Source organism: Moschus berezovskii, chromosome 1, assembly GCF_049115385.1.
Source record: "Moschus berezovskii isolate FMDL1 chromosome 1, NW_MosBer_1.0, whole genome shotgun sequence".
Lineage (NCBI taxonomy): Eukaryota > Metazoa > Chordata > Mammalia > Artiodactyla > Moschidae > Moschus > Moschus berezovskii.
Window position 1 is genome coordinate 150307266 of NC_142460.1, and position 21721 is coordinate 150328986.

Here is a 21721-nt window from a genome sequence, read left to right on the forward strand (position 1 = left end):
TGCATTTTTACTAAAAATATCACAAAAAATGATGTGTCTTTCTGTCTTTCACAGAGTCTTAGCCACTGGACTACCAAGGAAGTCCTTATCCTAAAATTCATATAGAATCTTCAGTTCAGTTCAGTTCAGTCGCTCAGTCGTGTCCAACTCTTTGTGACCCCATGAATCACAGCACACCAGCCCTCCCTGTCCATCACCAACTCCCGGAGTTCACTCAAACTCATGTCCATCGAGTGGGTGATGCCATCCAGCCATCTCATTCTCTGTCGTCCCCTTCTCCTGCCCCCAATCCATCCCAGCATCAGAGTCTTTTCCAATGAGTCAACTCGTCTCATGAGGTGGCCAAAGTATTGGAGTTTCAGCTTTAGCATCAGTCCTTCCAATGAACACCCAGGACTGATCTCCTTTAGAATGGACTGGTTGGATCTCTGTGCAGTCCAAGGGACTCTCAAGAGTCTTCTCCAGCACCACAGTTCAAAAACATCAATTCTTCGGCTCAGCTTTCTTCACAGTCCAACTCTCACATCCATACATGACCACTGGAAAAACCATAGCCTTGACTAGATGGACCTTTGTTGGCAAAGTAACGTCTCTGCTTTTTAATATGCTATCTATGTTGGTCATAACTTTCCTTCCAAGGAGTAAGCATCTTTTAATTTCATGGCTGCAATCACCATCTGCAGTGATTTTGGAGCCCCAAAAAAATAAAGTCTGACACTGTTTCCACTGTTTCCCCATCTATTTCCCAGGAAGTGATGGGACCAGATGCCATGATCTTAGTTTTCTGAATGGTGAGCTTCAAGCCACCTTTTTCACTCTCCTCTTTCACTTTCTTTTTTTTTTTTTTCCAATTTTGTTTATTTATTTTTTTCAAGTTGAACAGACTAAATTTCTTTAAACAAACTTACTTATACTCCAGAGTCCTTTAAAAACTTAATAGCATTTATACATTGAAGGTATTTGATTTTCTTGTAACTAGCACTTCAAATGCAACAAGCATTTGAAGCAACAAGCATTTGACCCAACAAGTAAAACTTTCTACAGTTCATAACTTTTTATAAATAAATTAAATGTACAGTGAATAAGTTCTCTGAAATATTTCAATATTTCTGCAGGTTTAGTAACATCGTAAAATACATTTCAACTAAAATTCACAAATCTAAAAACCTGTTAGGCATTTTTAGGCGTTTTAAGATGGAAATGAAGACCAATGTTACATCGTATTATACCAATTACAAATAGTACTTCAAATAGCAAATACTACAGTTTGTCCCAAACTTTAAAAACTATTCATGAACTCAACACTGAACTATTGATTGCTATGAGAATTGTTTCCTAGCCTTTTTGAAAATTTCAACCCATTTACGTTTAAGGTAATTATTGATAAGTACGATCCCGTAGCCATTGTCTTTATTGCTTTGGGTTCAAGTTTATACACTCTTTCTGTGTATCCTGTCTATAGAAGATCCTTTAGCATTTGTTGGAGAGCTGGTTTGGTGATGCTGAATTCCCTCAGCTTTTGCTTGTCTGTAAAGCTTTTGATTTCTCCTTCGTATTTGAATGAGATCCTTGCTGGGTATAGTAATCTGGGCTGTAGGGTATTTTCTTTCATCACTTTAAGTATGTCTTGCCACTCCCTTCTGGCCTGAAGAGTTTCTGTTGAAAGATCAGCTGTTATCCTTATGGGAATCCCCTTATGTGTTATTTGCTGCTTTTCCCTTGCTGCTTTTAATATTTGTTCTTTGTGTTTGATCTTTGTTAATTTGATTAATATGTGTCTTGGAGTATTTCGCCTTGGGTTTATCCTGTTGGGGACTCTCTGGGTTTCTTGGACTTGGGTGATTATTTCTTTCCCCATTTTAGGGAAGTTTTCAACTATTATCTCCTCAAGTATTCTCTCATGGTCTTTCTTTTTGTCTTCTTCTTCTGGGACTCGTATGATTCGAATGTTGGAGCGTTTAACATTGTCCCAGAGGTCTCTAATATTGTCCTCACTTCTTTTAATTCGTTTTTCTTTTTTCCTCTCTGTTTCATTTATTTCTACAATTCTATCTTCTAGTTCGCTTATTCTGTCTTCTGCCTCTGTTATTCTACTGTTTGTTCCCTCCAGAGTGTTTCTGATCTCATCTATTGCATTATTCATTGTATATTGACTCTTTTTTATTTCTTCTAAGTCCTTATTAAATCTTTCTTCCATCTTCTCAATGCTTTTCTCCAGGTTATTTATCTGTAACTCGATTTTGCTTTCAAGATTTTGAATCATTTTCACCATCAAAATTTGAAATTCTTTATCAGGTAAATTCCCTATATCTTCTTCTTTTGTTTGTGTTGGTGGGCAATTATCTTGTTCCTTTACTTGCTGGGTATTTCTCTGCCTCTTCATCTTGCTTATATTGCTTTGCTTGGGGTGGCCTTTCCCTCTTCTTGCAGTTTGTGGAGTTCTCTTTATTACGTAGTTTCTTCGCTGTGTGTGGGTTTGGACAGGTGACTTGTCCGGGTTCCCTGGTTAGGGAAGCATGTATCGGTGTTCTGGTGGGTGGAGCTGGATTTCTTCTCTCTCCTTTAGAAAACAATGGGCTGCTTTTCTGGGAGCCTGATGTCCTCTGCCAGTATTCAGAAGTTGTTTTGTGGACTTTACTCCACGTTCAAATGTTCTTTTGATGAATTTGTGGGGGAGAAAGTGGTCTTGCCATCTTATCCCTCCGCCATCTTGTTCCTTCCTCCCCAGAACACTGGATTCTTATATTCCACTTGGTCATGGAGTATCTCTTCCCAGCTGCTCCAGCAAGGCGCAGCCGCTGTACCTTACCTTGGATGAGGGGTGTCTCCTCAAGGCCGTGCCTCCTGCTTTGAATGTGGATCAGCTCCTCTCGGCCCTCCGGTGCCCAAGCAGCCACCGCCTCCTGGACGTGGTACAGCTCCTCTCGGCCACCGCCCTAACCCTGGGCACGGGGTAGCTCCTCTCAGCCACGATTCTGCACGTGGTCGGTTGCGCCGGAGCCGGGCGTCTCCCGGGTCTGCGCCGCCGGAGCCGGGCGTCTCCCGCATCTGCGCCGCCGGAGCCGTCCTCTTTCACTTTCATCAAGAGGCTTTTTAGTTCCTCTTCACTTTCTGCCATCAGGGTGGTATCATCTGCATATCTGAGGTTATTGATATTTCTCCTAGCAATCTTGATTCCAGCTTGTGCTTCTTCCAGCCCAGCGTTCCTCATGATGTACTCTACATAAAAGTTAAATAAGCAGGGTGACAATATACAACCTTGATGTACTCCTTTTCCTGTTTGGAACCAGTCTGTTATTCCATGTCCAGTTCTAACTCTTGCTTCCTGACCTGCATACAGGTTTCTCAAGAGGTAGGTCAGGTGTTCTGGTATTCCCATCTCTTTCAGAATTTTCCAGTTTGTTGTGATCCACACAGTCAAAGGCTTTGGCATAGTCAATGAAGCAGAAATAGATGTTTTTCTGGAACTCTCTTGCTTTTTCCATGATCCAGCAGATGTTGGCAATTTGATCTCTGGTTCCTCTGCCTTTTCTAAAACCAGCTTGAACATCTGGAAATTCATGGTTCATGTATTGCTGAAGCCTGGCTTGGAGAATTTTGAGCATGACTTTACTAGTGTGTGAGATGAGTGCAATGGTGCGGTAGTTAGAGCATTCTTTGGCCTTGCCTTTCTTTGGGATTGGGATGAAGACTGACCTTTTCCAGTCCTGTGGCCACTGCTGAGTTTTCCAAATTTACTGGCATATTGAGTGAAGCACTTTCACAGCATCATCTTTCAGGATTTGAAATAGCTCAACTGGAATTCCATCACCTCCACTAGCTTTGTTCGTAGTGATGCTTTCTAAGGCCCACTTGACTTCACATTCCAAGATGTCTGGCTCTAGGTCAGTGATCACACCTTCATGATTATCTTGGTCGTGAAGATCTTTTTTGTACAATTCTTCTGTGTATTCTTGCCACCTCTTAAAGGACTTCAGATAGCCAAAATAATCCTAAAAGAGACCAAAGCTAGAGGACTCACACTTCCCAATTTCAATACTTACTACAAAACTACAGTAATCAAGCAATATGATACTAGCATAAAGACAGACATATAAATCAGTGAAATATAATAGCCCAGAATAAACCTTTGTGTATACAGGTACATTATTTTTGACATGGATGCCAAGACCATTCAGTGGGGAAAGAGCAGTCTTTTCAGCAAATGATGTTGGGAAAACTGGGTATCCATATGGAAAAGAATAAAATTGGGTCTTTATACCATATATGAAAATTAGCTAAAAATGAATCAAATACCTAAACTTAAGACCTGAAACTATTAAACTCCTAGAAGAAAACATAGGTAGGAATCTTTATGACTTGGGATTGATTTCTTGGACATGATAACAAGCACAGGTAACAAAAGTAAAAATAGATAAACTGTACTACATCAGAATTAAAAACTGTGCATCAAAAGACACCATTAATAGAATAGAAGGCAGCCTGTGGAATGGGAGAAAATATTTGCAAATCATGTATCTCAAAAGGGATTAGTATCTAGAACATGTCAAGTACTTCTACCAGAACCCAAACAGCCTGATTCAGGAATGAGCAAAGGACTTAAATAGACATTTCTCCAAATAAAATATGCAGATGGCCAAAAAGCACATGAAAAAATATTGAACATCCACTCATCATTAGGGAAATGCAAATCAAAACCACACTGAGAGACACCTCATGCCTATTAGGATGAACACCTATCAAAAAAACAAAAAACAGAAAGTAACAAATGTTGGTGAAGATCGGAACCTTGGTTGATGGAGAAATGGAAACTCTTGCGTCGTTGGTAATGTAAAATGGTACAGCCAGTGTGGAAAACAGTCTGGAAGTTCCTCAGAAGTTCAGAGGAGAATTACTGTGTGATCCAGTGATTCCACTTCTTGGTGTGGACTCCAGAGAATTAAAGCGGAGTCTCACAGCGCTATTCGTACCCTCATGTTCACACACATGTTCCTGGAAGATGGAGGCTACCCACTTGTCCATTGACAAATGAGAGGATTTGAAAAATGTGGCATATACATACAGTGGAATATTGGTTAGCCTTGAAAAGGAGGAAAATTCTGACACGTGCTGCAACGTGAATGGACAAAAAGACAGATACTGTATGATTCCACTTATATGAGGTACTTCAGTTCAGTTCAGTTGCTCAGTCGCTTCCGAGGCACATATAGTAATCAAAGCCATAGAGACCAAGTAGAATGGTATTTGTCAAGGGATGGGGGGAAGGGTGAATGCTTAGTTATTGTTTATGTTAATGTGGAGATAATGATTACATAGTTTCAGTTTTTCAAGATGGAAAACGGTTTAGAGATTGGCACTGCAGTGTGAATGTACTTGATGCTACTGAACTCTCAATTGAAAAATGGTTAGGATAGTAAATTTTAGGTTATGTGTATTTTAACCACAATTTTTAAAAAAATCTGAGAAAAGTCCATCTTTACCCAATGATTGGACATGCTACCTTTGTCATAAACTAATTTTTCATATGTATTTAGGTCTAATGCTGGGCTTTGTCCACTGGTCCTCTGGCCAGTTTGTGCATTTGTTCCACAATGTTTTAATTATAGAGGCTTTATAGTGTTATTTTAATGTCTGGTAAGGTTGTTTTCCCTTCATAGTTTTTCTTTTCCAGTCCTTTCCTAGTTATTCTTGCCTGTCAACTTGTCTAACTCTGTAAAATGGCTAGTTAGTGTTTTTATTTGGATTACGTGGAATTTATAAATTAGGAAAGAATTTATATCTGTAATGTTCGGTTGTCTTATTCAAGAACAGGATCTGTCTTTCTGCTGTTCTGTTAGGAGTATTGAAAAATTTCCTAAATTTTTTTTTAAAAAGCTTTATTGCACTATAATTCACATACCATAAAATTCACCTTTTAAAGTATATGATTCAGTGGTTTTTGGTATATTCACAGATACAAGCAACCATCTTGTTCACCTAACTCCAGAACATTTCCATCCCCCCAAAGAGAAATTACCCATTAGCAGTTGCTCCTCATTCCCTTCTCCCTTCTAGCCCTTGGCAACTGCTAATTTACTTTATGTTTCTTGGATTTGCCCACTCTGAGTATCTCACATAAATGGAGTCATATAAAGTGTGGCTTTTCGTGAACTGCCTTCTTTCACTTAGGGTAGTATTTTCTAGGTTTATACATGCTGTAACTTGTATCAATACTTCATTTCCACTTTATTGCCAAACAGTATACATTCTATTGTATAGATAAAAGCCGTTTTATTTGTCCATTCATCAGTTGGTGGATATTTCGTGGTTTTTGTTTTTTTTTTTTTACAATTTTTGGCTATTATAATGTTGTGAACATTCACATATGGGCTTTTGTGTAGACATGTTTTCAGTTCCCTCATACAAGTTTTATACATTTCTTACAGTTTATTGTTACGTATTTAATTTTCCCTACTATTGGACTGTTGTTGCCATTGTAATTCTCCTAGGATTTGTTGATCTTTGTGGTTTTCTGTATTGATTTTGTTGAAATACAGAAGTTAAACTCTACTATAGTTCACACATTGGTCCTGTTGTCTGGCTTTGGCGTAAAGGTTATACTGACCTCATCAAATGAAGTTTTGAAGAGAATTCTTTGGCAGACAATGGGTATTCTTCCATTCTGGGGCAGTTTGTGATACATATATCTCTCAGGGCACACTTCCTAATTGCGTTGATGAAGTTTTGTGTATCCTCTCACTGGCTTTCTTATTTTATCTGTTTGGCTCATCATTACTGACAGGGGTGTGTTAAAAAATCTCTTTTGTAATTGTAGATTTCTCAGTTTCCCCTTGTAAATGTACCCTTTCTTTTGCCTTATATATCTGTGAGCTGTGTTATAAAATATATCCAAATTTAGAAGTTTTGTGTCTTCCTGCTGAAAAGAACCTTTAATCATTATATCCTTTTAATTCTCTATAATGCTATTATTATAAAGAACATTTGTCTATTTATAGAGTCACATTATCTTTTTTTCATTCCGTTACTTTCTCTGGAGGTATTCTTTTATATATATATATTTTTTTCATACCTTTCTTAATTTTTTGTCTTGAATTTCCTTTGCATTCTCAGTTTCATTTCCATTTTCCTGAAGTATTACCTTGGGATGTCTCTTTATTGAATGTCTATTGAAGATAAATTCACTGAAAATGTTTTTATTTCACCCCTATTTTTGAAAAATAGTTTAGGATTCTGTTCTATTGTCTATCATTTTCCCTTAACACCTTGAGGATATTACTTCATGATGTTTTTACTTTTACTGCTAGTGACTGTTTACTGCAGTCTGATTGTCATTTGTTTGTAAATAATCCACTTTTCTCTCTGCCTGCATTTTCCCCCCATTTAAAAAAAATTGTGGCAAAATACACATCAAGTTTGCTATCTTAACCATTTTAAAGTATACATTTCACTGTTACTAAGTATATTAGCTTCTTTCAACAGCAGTCTTCATCTTAAAATCTGAAACTCTGTACCCATTAAATAATATCTCCCCTTCCCTAGAAGAAGGAAGGGGAGATATTATTTAATTATTTTGCCTTTTTCTATTGATTTGTGACATTGAGTATCTTTTCGTGTGCTTGTTGGCCATTTGTCCATCTCAGAGGAAAATCTATTCAAGTCTTTACCCACTTTGGAATAGTGTTGTTTGGATTTCTTTTGGTTGTTGAATTATGTTAAATTTTGTGTAGTATTTTGTATATTTTGGATATTGATCCCTTGTTGTATGTGCAATTTGCAGATATTTGCTCCTGTTCTGTGGGGGTGCTTTTTTACTTTGTGGATTGGATCTTGTGATGCACAAAATTTAAAGTTTTTTCATAAAGTTCTATTTGTCTGTTTTTTCTTTTGCTGCATGTGCCTTTGGTGTTCAGCTCTTCACTTGCTGTGATTCCCAAGGCCTTGTCTCTTGTCACCTTAATTTTAACACCATTGAAAGTCAAAAGTTTTGATTATTTGTGTTGATAAAAATCCTCCATGGCAGCTGAAAACTGCTTTTTTTGTGTGAGCTCAGCATTTGAGGGAACATTTGTTTTAATTTAGCCAGCATTTCTAGATGTTTGTGAAGGTGCAATTTATAGCTCACTACATTGGCAGAAACAAGTATGTCATTTGGGGAGTATAATTTCTTTCCTCTTTTCTTTTTCTGAAATTTCCCTTTTAGTTGGACATTCTAGATTGGTGCTCTGATTTTTTTTTTTTTTTTTCTAAGTTGGAAAGCTTTTTGTTCTAGTTTGTGGGAAATTTCCTACCGGTTTGTTACTTTTCCTCCTTCTCCCCTTCCTTCCCCTTCTCTCATCTTTCTTTCATTTCCTCTGTTTTGTTAATTTGGTCCCTTGATCTCATGTTAGACTTTCCTCAGTTGTTCAGTAAACTTTGGCCATCTGTTCAGATTAAAGAGTGAGGCAGTAAAAACTCAATTTGAGGGGAGTTGTTAACTGCAAGTCTTGACACAGGGTGACTGAGTGATTGAAGGTCTTTTCTTTTGGGTCAGGTTCCCTGTGGAGGAATCTCCTAGTCTCCTGGTTGATTGGCTTGTGTTCTGGAAGCTGATTTGGGTTGGGGTCCAAGAAATCTTTAATCTCTTTGTGGTATGCTGTGACATGCCACCCCTGTGTGTACCTGGTTTCCACGCCCTGTCTGGTTTACTGTCGTAAGGTAAATCACTTGTCTCTTGCTGGGGTGCAGGAGAGGCAGTTTCTTGGCTACATACCTGGTAAGGCTTCTGAAAGAAAACTGTTTCCTTTTTTAAAAATGTATTTATTTGGCTGTGCTGGATGTTAGTTGTGGCACACGGGATCTTTAGCTGCAGCATGTAAGATCTATTTCCCTGACCAGGGATTGAACCCCTGGGGCCCTGCATTCGGAGCATGGAGTCTTCGCCACTGGACCACCAGGGAAGTCCCCTGAAAACTGTTTTTATTCAACCTTTTAACCAGTGTTTCTGTTTTCAGCCATGAGCCAGACCCTTACCTTCAGATATCTCCAGTTTTCAAAACTTTCTGTCGTGTTTGCAGCTTACTGGTTTCATACCCTCATCCATGCTCACAAGCATACGTTTGGCTTGTTCTATTTTACCAAGCCAGCTTCACTTTTCCTCTGTCTAGCTTCAGTAAACTTTATGTGCGTCCCTTATCAGCTAATGTCTCCTTTCATGATACATATGTATTTGTGTTTTGATGAGTTTATCTTTTTTTAGTCCTTTAGCTTCATTTTAGTGTAGATTCAGAAGAGAATGAGTGTAAACTTTTGTTTTCATATTTAGCAAGTGAATCTTATGGATAACTACATGTACAATAAAAGAATGGCATTAGAACATTTTTTCACAGCAAATACACAAACTTAAAAGATGGATTAAAGACCTAAATGTCAACCTGGAAACCATAAAACTCCTAGCAGAAAACAGGCAGAACACTCTTTGGCATAAATTGTAGCAACATTTTTTTTGGATCTGTCTCCTAAGGCAAAGGAAACAGAAGTAAAAATAAAAGGACCTAATTAAACTTAGAAAGCTTTTGCAGAGCAAATGAAACCATCAACAAAAGAAAAAGCCTAGTAAATGGGAGAAAATATTTGCAGGTGATATGACAGATAATACCCAAAATATATAAACAGCTCATACACATAAATATTTTTTAAAAAATAGGCAGATGATCCGAATAGACATTTTTTCCCAAAGAAGACATATAGATGGTCAATAGGCACAAAAGATGTAAAACACTGCTAATTGTCAGAGAAGTGCAAATTAAAACCACAGTGAGGTATCATCTCACAGTTGTCGTAAATGGTATCATCAAAAAGACCACAAATAGCAAATGTTGGTGAAGATGTGGAGAAAAGTGCACTCACTGTTAGTGGGAATGTAAATCGGTGCAGCCACTAGAGAAAACAGTATAGAGGTTCTCCAGAAAACTAAAATAAAGTTTCCAGCAATTCTATTCCTGTGTGTACATCCAAAGAAAATGGAAACCACTAATTAAAAAAGATGCACAGACCCCAGTTTTAAAAGGAGTATTGTTACAATAGCTGAGATATGGAAGCAGTCTAAGTGTCCATCACCAGATGAGTGGGTAAAGAAGATGTGGTATACATAATGTATACCGTTTAAGACTGTTCTCTCTTCAGTGGAATACTACTCAACCAGAAAAAAGAATGGAAAATTTCCATTTGCAGCAACATGGATGGCTTGGAGGGTGTTACAGTTAGTGAAATAAGTTGGAGAAAAATAATTACTGTATGTTGTTACTTATATGTGGAATCTAACTAGTGATGAATAATATTATTAAACTAGTGAATATAATAAAAAGAAACAGACTCAGATATAGAGAACGAACCAGTGGTTACCTATAGGGAGAGGGAAGAGAGAGGGGTAAAATAGGGTTAGAGGGTTAAGAGGTGCCAACTACTAGGTATAAAATAAATAAACTACAAGGCTATATTGTACAACATAAGAATAAAGCCAGTATTTTATAATAGCTACAAATGGAGTATAGTCTTTAAAAATTGTGAATCATTATATTGTACATCCAAGCATATAGAATGTTGTCGATCATTTATACTTTGATTTTAAAACAAAAGAACCTTATACATTTTAAATATATTCACTTAAAAATGGTATTCTTATAAACTCAGAAATTTCTTCTGTCTTCCTTTTCCTCTCATGTTTATTTCAGTTTCATATCTTGGGTGAAGGGTAGAAGAGTAGGTAGATATATATGGGGGAGTGCAGAAGGACAGTGGAAGAGAGACAGAAGGGAAAGGAAAACGGATATCTTGATAACAGAAGTTGAGTGCTTAGATGGAGGTACCAGTGAGGCATTAATGAGGTAATACCGCCATCTTCTGGCTTCTGCAAACCCATGTTCCTGTAATTTTATCTTGGAGTCCCACATGTTGCTACATTGCATCATGTGTCAGATTTGGTGAATTTGGTCCTGTTTAGTTCTCTACCTTATTGTAGGAAAAGACTTTTCATTACATAGAATTTGATTGCAATAATTATAGTTTCTCAAGTTCCTTAAGTAAGGATTCTGTCTACAATACTACAAAAACCATATCCTGATGCTGTGTACCTCAGATGATTATTTCTACTTATTTGAAAAGAGAAGTATTATTTCTTTATGAAAGAAAATACAGAATTAAAAGTTAAGTTGGTGTTATGTAGATACTTCGTGTTAATGATAAAAATATAGAGTGTATAAAAGATGTAAGTAGTTCATTTTATTATTTGATCAAAGAAAAGAAAAAGGTGTTTTTCCCACTCTATGTTGTATATCCAGACAGTTACTTTCCTCGGAGGTAGTCTTCTTGCTCTGTATAGATACTGGTGTCAGTATTTTTCATCTTGTATATTACAACATTATTTTGCATTTCTCTTATAAGAGAGGTTAAGTGTATATATATACATATAATTTTATTGGAGTATAGTGGTTTTATACTGTTGTGTTAGTTTCTGCTACACAGCAAACTGAGTCATATATATATATATATATATATATATATATAAATACATGCTGCTGCTGCTGCTGCTAAGTCGCTTCAGTCATGTCCAACTCTGTGCGACCCCATAGACGGCAGTTGACCAGGCTCTGCCGTCCCTGGGATTCTCCAGGCAAGAACACTGGAGTGGGTTGCCATTTCCTTCTCCAATGTGTAAAAGTGAAAAGTGAAAGTGAAGTTGCTCAGTCGTGTCCGACTAGTAGCGACGCCATGGACTGCAGCCCACCAGGCTCCTCTGTCCATGCTGTTTTCTAGGCAAGAGTACTGGAGTGGCTTGCCATTGCCTTCTCCGATATATATACATAAATCTACTCTTTTTTTAGATTCTGTTCCGGTATACCTCATTACAGAGTATTGAGTAGAATTCCCTGTGCTATATGATAGGTTCTTATCAGTTATCTATTTTATATATAGAATATATTTTTTGTGTTTAAAATCTATTTGTTTTCTGTCATGTATCCTTTGCCCATTTTCTTTAGGCTCTTGTTCTATTTATTTATACAAGTTTTCATAGGCTAGAAAGTAGTTCTTTTTCTGCAATGTGAATTGCAGATACTTTTTTCCAGTTTATTTTCTTAGGTGTTTCTTTATTGTGTTTTCTTTAAATGTAAAAAAAAAAAGGTAGTTATATCAGTTTTCTGACCCTGATGACTCCAGGTTTGAGTTCATATTTTAAGTACTGGAGCTTCAGCTTCAGCATTAGTTCTTCCAATGAATATTCAGGGTTGATTTCCTTTAGGATTGACTGGTTTGATCTCCTCACTGTCCAAGGGACTCTCAATAGTCTTCTCTAACACCACACTTCAAAAGCATCAGTTCTTTAGCACTCAGCCTTCTTTATGGTACAACTCTTAAATGTGTTTATAGGCCACTCATATATCTTCTTTGGAGTAATAACCAGTCAGATCCTTGGCTCATTTTCGAATTGTGTTGTATGTTTTGTTGTCATTGAGTTTTAGTTCTCTATGTATTAATGTTCATGATTTGTTTTTTCTTTTGTTGTCTATAGCTCTGGTGTCATATACAACAAATCATTGCCACATAAAATATTTTGTAACTTTTGCCCTGTGTTTTAAGAATTTTACAGTTTTAGGTCTTACATTCCAAATTAATTTTTAAATCATTCAATCTAATTAGAAAATAAGATATTGTTAACTTTATTGTGATTTATTGGTGATGGACAGGGAGGCCTGGCGTGCTGTGATTCATGGGGTCGCGGAGAGTCGGACACGACTGAGTGACTGAACTGAACTGATTGTATCTGTTGATTAATTTAACTTATATGCAGAGTACATCATGAGGAACGCTGGGCTGGAAGAAGCACAAGCTGGAATCAAGATTGCTGGGAGAAATATCAATAACCTCAGATATGCAGATGACACTACCCTTATGGCAGAAAGTGAAGAGGAACTCAAAAGCCTCTTGATGAAAGTGAAAGAGGAGAGTGAAAAGGTTGGCTTGAAGCTCAACATTCAGAAAACAAAGATCATGGCATCTGGTCCCATTACTTCATGGGAAATAGATGGAAAAACAGTGGAAACAGTGTCAGACTTAATTTTTGGGGGCTCCAAAATCACTGCAGATGGTGATTGCAGCCATGAAATTAAAAGACGCTTGCTCCTTGGAAGGAAAGTTATGACCAACCTTGATAGTATATTAAAAAGCAGAGACATTACTTTGCCAACCAAGGTCCGTCTAGTCAAGGCAATGGTTTTTCCCGTGGTCATGTATGGATGTGAGAGTTGGACTGTAAAGAAAGCTGATCGCCGAAGAATCGATGCTTTTGAACTGTGGTGTTGGAGAAGACTCTTGAGAGTCCCTTATACTGCAAGGAGATCCAGCCAGTCCATTCTAGAGGAGATCAATCCTGGATGTTCATTGGAGGGACTGATGCTGAAGCTGAAACTGCAATACTTTGGCCACCTCATGTGACGAGTTGACTCACTGGAAAAGACTCTGATGCTGGGAAAGGTTAGGGGCGGGAGGAGAAGGGGACGACGGAGAATGAGATGGCTGGATGGCATCACCGACTCTGTGGACATGAGTTTGAGTGTACTCCGGGAGTTGGTGATGGACAGGGAAGCCTGGCGTGCTGTGATTCATGGGGTCGCAGAGAGTCGGACATGACTGAGCGACTGAACTGAACTGAACTGAACTGAACTGATTAATTTGGTAGAAGTTAGTTTCCTATGAATGGGAAAGACTAGAGATTTCTTCAAGAAAATTAGAGATACTCAGGGAACATTTCACACAAAGATGAGCACAGTAAAGGACAGAAATGGTATGGACCTAACAGAATCGGAAGATATTAAGAAGAGGTGGCAAGGATACACAGGAAAACTGTACAAAAAAGATCTTCACGATGCAGATAACCACGATGGTGTGATCACTCACCTAGAGCCAGACATCCTGGAATGTGAAGTCAAGTGGGCCTTAGAAAGCATCACTATGAACAAAGCTAGTGGAGGTGATGGAATTCCACTTGAGCCATTTCAAATCCTAAAAGATGATGCTGTGAAAGTGCTGCACTCAATATGCTAGCAAATCTGAAAAACTCAGCAGTGGTCACAGGACTGGAAAAGGTCAGTTTTCATTCCAATCCCAAAGAATGCTCAAAGTACCGCACAATTGCACTCATCTCACAAGCTATTAAAGTAATGCTTAAAATTCTCCAAGCCAGGCTTCAGCAATATGTGAATTGTGAACTTCCACATGTTCAAGCTGGATTTAGAAAAGGCATAGGAACCAGAGATCAAATTTCCAACATCTGATGGGTCATCGAAAAAGCAAGAGAGTTCTAGAAAAACATATACTTCTGCTTTATTGACTATGCCAAAGCCTTTGACTGTGTGGATCACAATAAACTGTGGAAAATTCTGAAAGAGATGGGAGTACCAGACCACTTGACCTGCCTCTTGAGAAACCTGTATGCAGGTCAGGAAGCAACAGTTAGAACTGGACGTGGAACAACAGACTGGTTCCAAATAGGAAAAGGAGTATGTCAAGGCTGTATATTGTCACCCTGCTTATTTCACTTATATGCAGAGTACATCATGAGAAACGCTGGGCTGGAGGAAGCACAGGCTGGAATCAAGATTGCCAGGAGAAATATCAATAACCTCAGATATGCAGATGACACCACCCTTATGGCAGAAAGTGAAGAAGAACTAAAGAGCCTCTTGATGAAGGTGAAAGAGGAAAGTGAAAAAGTTAACTTAAAGCTCAACATTGGGAAAACTAAAATCATGGCATCCAGTCCCATCACTTCATGGCAAATAGATGGGGAAACAGTGTCAGACTTTATTTTTCTGGGCTCCAATATCACTGCGGATGCTGATTGCAGCCTTAAAATTAAAAGACGCTTACTCCTTGGAAGGAAAGTTATGACCAGCCTAGACAGCATATTGAAAAGCAAAGACATTACTTTGTCAACAAAGGTCTGTCTAATCAAGGCAATGATTTTTTCAGTAGTCATGTATGGATGTGAGAGTTGGACTATAAAGAAGGCTGAGAGCCGAAGAATTGATGCTTTTGAACTGTGGTTGTGGAGAAGACTCTTGAGAGTCCCTTGAACTGCAAGGAGATCCAACCAGTTCATCCTAAAGGAAATCAGTCCTGAATATTCATTGGAAAGACTGATGCTGAAGCTGAAACTCCAATACTTTGGCCACCTGATGCGAAGAGCTGACTTATTTGAAAAGACCCTGATGCTGGGCATGATTGAGGGCAGGAGGAAAGGGGACAACAGAGGATGAGATGGTTGGATGGCATCACTGACTCAATGTACATGGGTTTGGGTGAACTCCGGGAGTTGGTGATGGACAGGGAGGCCTGGCGTGCTGTGCGGTTCATGGAGTCACAAAGAGTTGGACATGACTGAGTGACTGAACTACCTAGCTTATGTAAATATAATCTTGTTACATATATACTTTTTAGGCTGTTGCCACATTTGCACGGTTTATCCTCATTGTGGCCTGTTAATGGATTTTTATTGCCATATGATGTTGTGGATGTTACAGTACTCTGATAGACCTTCTCTTCCCCACCGAGCTACATGTTTTCCACCTACACAGGCTGGTTGCTTGTAGCTGCATTCCTTACTTGGAGTTGCCCTTGGCCAAGATTATACTCCGTCTAAGAGGCATCCTCTGAGAGCTAACTGGGTGTGGCAGGGATACAATCTCCAAGTGAACTCGCCTCTGTTAGAGAAAACTCTGGACAGCTCCCTTAGGGACAGTCGCAGCTCTGGAGCTCCATGAGCATTACCTGAGGCTCTCGCTGCACCCTCACTGGACCAGTTTCTCCCCGTTCTCACCTTGGCTTCCTTCACTCACTTCCAGGTGTTTCTCCTAAGAGCACTTCCCAGGAAGCTTCCTGCATGCTGGTCATTGGGCCTCCTCTCTCTTTTTCAAAGGAATGAGTTTAAGACAGGTTGGTATTTTCTTTCAGATGGATAGAGAATTGTGTAAGTAAGTCTTTATTAAGTCAACTTTATAGAGTGTAAATGCAGTATATTCTGTGCCTTGTAATGCTGTGTACTGTTTGTCAATACTTTGTGTATTATGTTGTATTTACTGTCTTTCTCTATTTATATGTTATCTTTGTTTTTTTTAGCACTTCTTTTGATATCTGGGAACTTTTATATCTTTATTATTTTTTAATTTATTTTAAAAATTAATTTTTTTATTGAAGAATAATTGCTTTACAGAATTTTGTTGTTTTCTGTCAAACCTTAGCATGAATCAGCCATAGGTATATATGTATCCCCCTCCCTTTTAAACCTCGCTCCCCATCCCACCCTTCTAGGTTGATACAGAGCCCCTGTTTGAGTTTCCTGAGCCATACAGCAAATTCCCATTGGCTATCTATTTTACATATGGTAATGTAAGTTTCCATGTTATTCTTTCCGTACATCTCATCCTCTCCCCTCTCCCCGTGTCCATAAGTCTGTTCTCTATATCTGTTTCTCCACTGCTGCCCTGTAAATAAATTCTTCAGTACCATTTTTCTAGATTCTGTATATATGCGTTAGAATATGATATTTATCATTCTCTTTCTGACTAACTTCACTCTGTATAATAGCTTCTAGGTTCATCCACCTCATTAGAACGGACTCAAATGCATTCCTTTTTATGGCTGTTCAGTTCAGATCAGTCACTCAGTCGTGTCCGACTCTTTGCGACCCCATGGACTGCAGCACGCCAGCCTTACCTGTCCATCACCAGCTCCTGGAGCTTTCTCAAACTCAGGTCCATTCAGTTGGTGTTGCCATCCAACCGTCTCATCCTCTCTCGTCCCCTTCTTCTCTTGCGTTCAATCTTTCCCAGCATCAGGGTATTTTCCAATGAGTCAGTGCTTCACATCAGGTGGCCAAAGTATTGGGGTTTCAGCTTCAGTATCAGTCCTTCCAATGAATATTCAGGACTGGTTGCCTTTAGGATGGACTGGTTGGATCTCCTTGCTGTCCAAGAGACTCTCAAGAGTCTTCTCCAACACCACAGTTCAAAAGCATCAATTCTTTGGTGCTCAGCTTTCTTCATAGTCCAACTCTCACATCCATACATGAGTACTGGAAAAACTAGCTTTGACTAGATAGACCTTTGTTGGCAAAGTTATGTCTCTGCTTTTTAATATGCTGTCTAGGATGGTCATAACTTTTCTTTCAAGGAGCAAGCATCTTTTAATTTCATGGCTGAGTAATATTCCATCGTGTATATGTACCACAACTTATTTATCCATTCATCTGTCGATGGACATTTAGTTTGCTTTCATGTTCTAGCTATTGTAAATAGTGCTGCAGTGAACACTGGGATGCCTGTGTCTTTTTCAGTTTTTATTTCCTCAGGGTATATGCCTAGGAGTGGGATTGCTGGGTCATATGGTGGTTTTATTCCTAGTTTTTTAAGGAATCTCTATACCGTCTTGCATAGTGGCTCTATCAGTTTACATCCCCACCAACAGGGCAAGATTGTTCTCTTTTCTCCACACCCTCTCCAGCATTTATTGTTTATAGACTTTTTGATGATGGCCATTCTGACCAGTGTGAAGTGATAGCTCATTCTGGTTTTGATTTGCATTTCTCTAGTAATGAGCAGTGTTGAGCAAGCATCTTTTCTTGTGTTTGTTAGCCATCTATATGTCTTCTTTGGAGAAATGTCCGTTTAGTTGTTTTTCCCACTTTTTGATTGGGTTGTTTGTTTTTCTGGTATTGAGTTGTATGAGCTGCTTGTATATTTTGGAAATGAATCCTTTGTCAGTTGTTTCAGTTGCTGTTCTTTTCTCCCATTCTGAGGGTTGTCTGTTCACCTTGGTTATAGTTTCCTTTGCTGAGCAAACGCTTTTAGGTTTAACCAGGCCCCACTTGTTTACTTCTGTTTTTATTTCCGTTACTGTAGAAGGTGGGTCATAGAGGATCTTGCTTTGATTTATGCCATCAAGTGTTCCGCCTATGTTTTCCTCTAAGAGTTTTATAGTTTCTGGTCTTACATTTAGGTGTTTAATCCATTTTGAGTTTATCTTTGTATATGGTGTTAGGAAGTGTTCTAATTTGATTCTTTTGCATGTAGCTGTCTAGCTTTCCCAGCACCATTTATTGAAGAGGCTGTCTTTGCCCCATTGTATATTCTTGCCTCCTTTGTCAAAACTAAGGTACCCATAGGTGCATGGGTTTATTTCTGGGCTTTCTATCTTGTTCTATTGGTCTGTATTTCTGTTTTTATACCAGTAACATACCATCTTGATGATTGTAGCTCTATAGTATAATCTGGTCAGGAACGTTGATTCCTCCATCTCCATTCTTCTTTCTCAAGACTGCTTTGGCTATTCAGGGTCTTTTATGTTTCTATGTGAATTGTGAAGTGTTTTGTTCCACAACTGACAATTTCAAAATTGACAAACCTATAGCCAGACTTGTCAAGTAAAAAAGAGAGAAGAATCAAATCAACAAAATTAGAAATGAAAAAGGAGAGATTATAGCAGATAATGCAGAAATACAAAGGATCTTAAGAGACTATTATGAACAACTCTATGGCAATAAAATGGATAACCTGGAAGAAATGGACAGATTCTTAGAAACATTCAGCCTTCCAAGACTGGAACAGGAAGAAATAGAAATTATGAACAACCCAATTACAAGCACTGAAATTGAAGCTCTGATGAAAAATCTCCCAAAAAACAAAAGCCCAGGACCAGTTGGCTTCACAGGAGAATTCTGTCAAACCTTTAGAGAAGAGCTAATGCCTATCCTTCTAAAACCCTTAAAAAGTTTCAGAGGAAGGAACACTTCCAAACTCATTCTGCAAGGCCACCATCACCCTGATACCAAAGTCAAACAAAGACAACACAAAGAAAACTACAGGCCAGTACCACTGATGAACACAGATGCAAAAATCCTCAGCAAAATGTTAGCAAACAGAATTCAGCAACACATCAAAAATCTCATACACCATGATCAAGTTGGATTTATTCCAGGGATGGAAAGATTCTTTGATATATGCAAATCAGTCAATGTGATACACCATATTCACAAATTTAAAGATACAAACCATATGATAATCTCAATAGATGCAGAAAAAGACTTTGAAAAAATTCAGCACCCATTTATGATTAAAACTCTTCAAAAAATGGGAATAGAAGGAACCTACCTCAACATAGTAAAGGCCGTATATGAGAAGCCTACAGCAAACATTATTCTCAATGGTGAAAAACTGAAAGCATTCCTCCTAAGATCAGGAACAAGACAAGGGTATCCACTTTCGCCACTATTTTTCAACACAGGTCTAGAAGTCCTAGCTGCAGCAATCAGAGAAGAATAAGAAAGAAAAGGAATCCACATCGGAAAGGAAGTAAATCTCACTGTTTGCAGATGACATGATACTGTACATAGAAAACCCTAAAGGTAGTGTCAGAAAGTTACTAGAGCTAATCAGTGAATTTAGCAAAGTTTCAGGATACAAAATCAATACACAGAAATCACTTGCATTTGTATATACTAACAATGAAAAATCAGAAAGAGAAATTAAGGAGTCAATCCCATTCACCATTGCACCAAAAAGAATTAAATATCTCGGAATAAACTTACCTAAGGAGACAAAAGAACTGTACACAGAAAATTATAAGACACTGATGACACGACTGAGCGACTGAACTGAACTGAACTGAATGAAATCAAAGATGACATAAACAGATGGAGAGATATCCCACGTTCCTGGGTAGGAAGAATCAATATTGTGAAAATGACTATACTGCCAAACACAGTCTACAGATTCAGTGCTTCAATGCGATCCCTATCAAACTACCAATGTATCTTTATTTTAATGGCATCATTTATGTTAGTAGTTTTTATTGTGCCCTTAATCTTTTCTCTTACTTTACTTTTCAGTTTTAAATGACTCTTACCTATTAACTATATAACAGTCAGTGATCTTATTCTACTTTCCTCCTTTTCTCTCTTACCTGCCAGTGTTTTTAAAAATTTTCTGCTCTCTGCATGGCTGTAGGGATCTCACTTCTTTGACCAGCATCTCAGGCCATGGCAGTGAAATCCCGAATCCTAACCACTAGGCCACCAGGGAACTCTCTCCTTCCAGTTTCTAGTTGCATTCTTTCTTCTTTGGCTGAAAAGATAATGTTAATGTTTGACTTCAATCCTGTTTTAGTTTAACTCTACAATTGAATATATAACATGTTCGCTGCTTGTCTTCTTGCGGAATTTACCCAGGCATGTTTTCATAGGATGTAGCTCATTCTCCAACAGTTTGCTCAGAAGGGGTGCAGATTGATAGTATTCCCATTCAAACTATTTTTTTTTTCCAGTTATATTGAGAGTTTTGCGAAGAGAACGCACTGGTCATAGCAGACACCTTCTTCCAGCAACACAAGAGAAGACACTACACATGGATGTCACCAGATAGTCAATATCGAAATCAGATTGATTATATTCTTTGCGGCCAAAGATGGAGAAGCTCTATACAGTCAGCAAAAACAAGACTGGGAGCTGACCTTGGCTCAGATCATGAACTCCTTATTGCCAAATTCAGACTTAAATTAAAGAAAATAGGGAAAACCACTAAACCATTCAGGTATGACCTAAATCAAATCCCTTAAGATTACACAGTAGAAGTGAGAAATAGATTCAAGGGACTAGATCTGATAGACAGAGTGCCTGATGAACTATGGACAGAGGTTCGTTACATTGTACAGGAGACAGGGAGCAAGACCATCCCCATGGAAAAGAAATGCAAAAAAGCAAAATGGCTCTCTGAGGAGGCCTTACAAATAGCTGTGAAAAGAAGAGAAGCAAAAAGCAAAGGAGGAAAGGAAAGATATAGCCATTTGAATGCAGAGTTCCAAAGAATAGTAAGGAGAGATAAGAAAGCTTTCTTCAATGATCAATGCAAAGAAATTGAGGAGTGCAATACAATGGGAAAGACTAGAGATCTCTTCAAGAAAATCAGAGATACCAAGGGAACATTTCATGCAAAGATGGGCTTAATAAAGTACAGCAATGGTATGGACCTAACAGAAGCAGAAGCTATTAAGAAGAGGTGGCATGAATACACAGAAGAATGGTACAAAAAAGATCTTCACGACCAAGATAATCACGATGGTGTGATCACTTACCTAGAGCCAGACATCCTGGAATGTGAAGTCAAGTGGGCCTTAGGAAGCATCACTATGAACAAAGCTAGTGGAGGTGATGGAATTCCAGTGGAGCTATTTCAAATCCTGAAAGATGATGCTGTGAAAGTGCTGCACTCAATATGTCAGCAAATCTGGAAAACTCAGCAGTGGCCACAGGACTGAAAAAGGTCAGTTTTCATCCCAATCCCAAAGGAAGGAAATGCCAAAGAATGTTAAATCTGTTACACGGTGGCACTCATCTCACACGCTAGCAAAGTGGTGCTCCAAATTCTCCAAGCCAGGCTTCAGCAATACGTGAACTGTGAACTTCCAGATGTTCAAGCTGGATTTAGAAAAGGTAGAGGAACCAGAGATCAAATTGCCAACATCTGCTGGATCATGGAGAAAGCAAGAGAGTTCCAGAAAAAAATCTACCTTTGCTTTGTTGACTATGCGAAAGCCTTTCACTTTGTGGATCACAACAAACTGTGGAAAATACTGAAAGAGATGGGAATACCAGACCACCTGACTTCCCTCTTGAAAAATCTGTATGCAGCTCAGGAAG

At 38.5% G+C, this 21721-nt stretch overlaps 1 protein-coding gene across 6 annotated transcripts in view; it reads left to right on the plus strand.

Annotated features, from left to right (window-relative positions):
• The window catches only part of TFDP2 (transcription factor Dp-2), a 194476-nt gene that overhangs the window by 14770 nt on the left and 157985 nt on the right, over nt 1-21721 (plus strand). For 2 of the 6 annotated variants that reach the window (XM_055412470.2, XM_055412485.2), the window contains exon 2: nt 15876-15966. The exons of the other annotated variants lie outside the window; for them this stretch is intronic. The gene's annotated coding sequence lies outside the window, so the exon portion shown is untranslated. The remainder of the gene's footprint in view (nt 1-15875; nt 15967-21721) is intronic. 6 annotated transcript variants of the gene reach the window in all.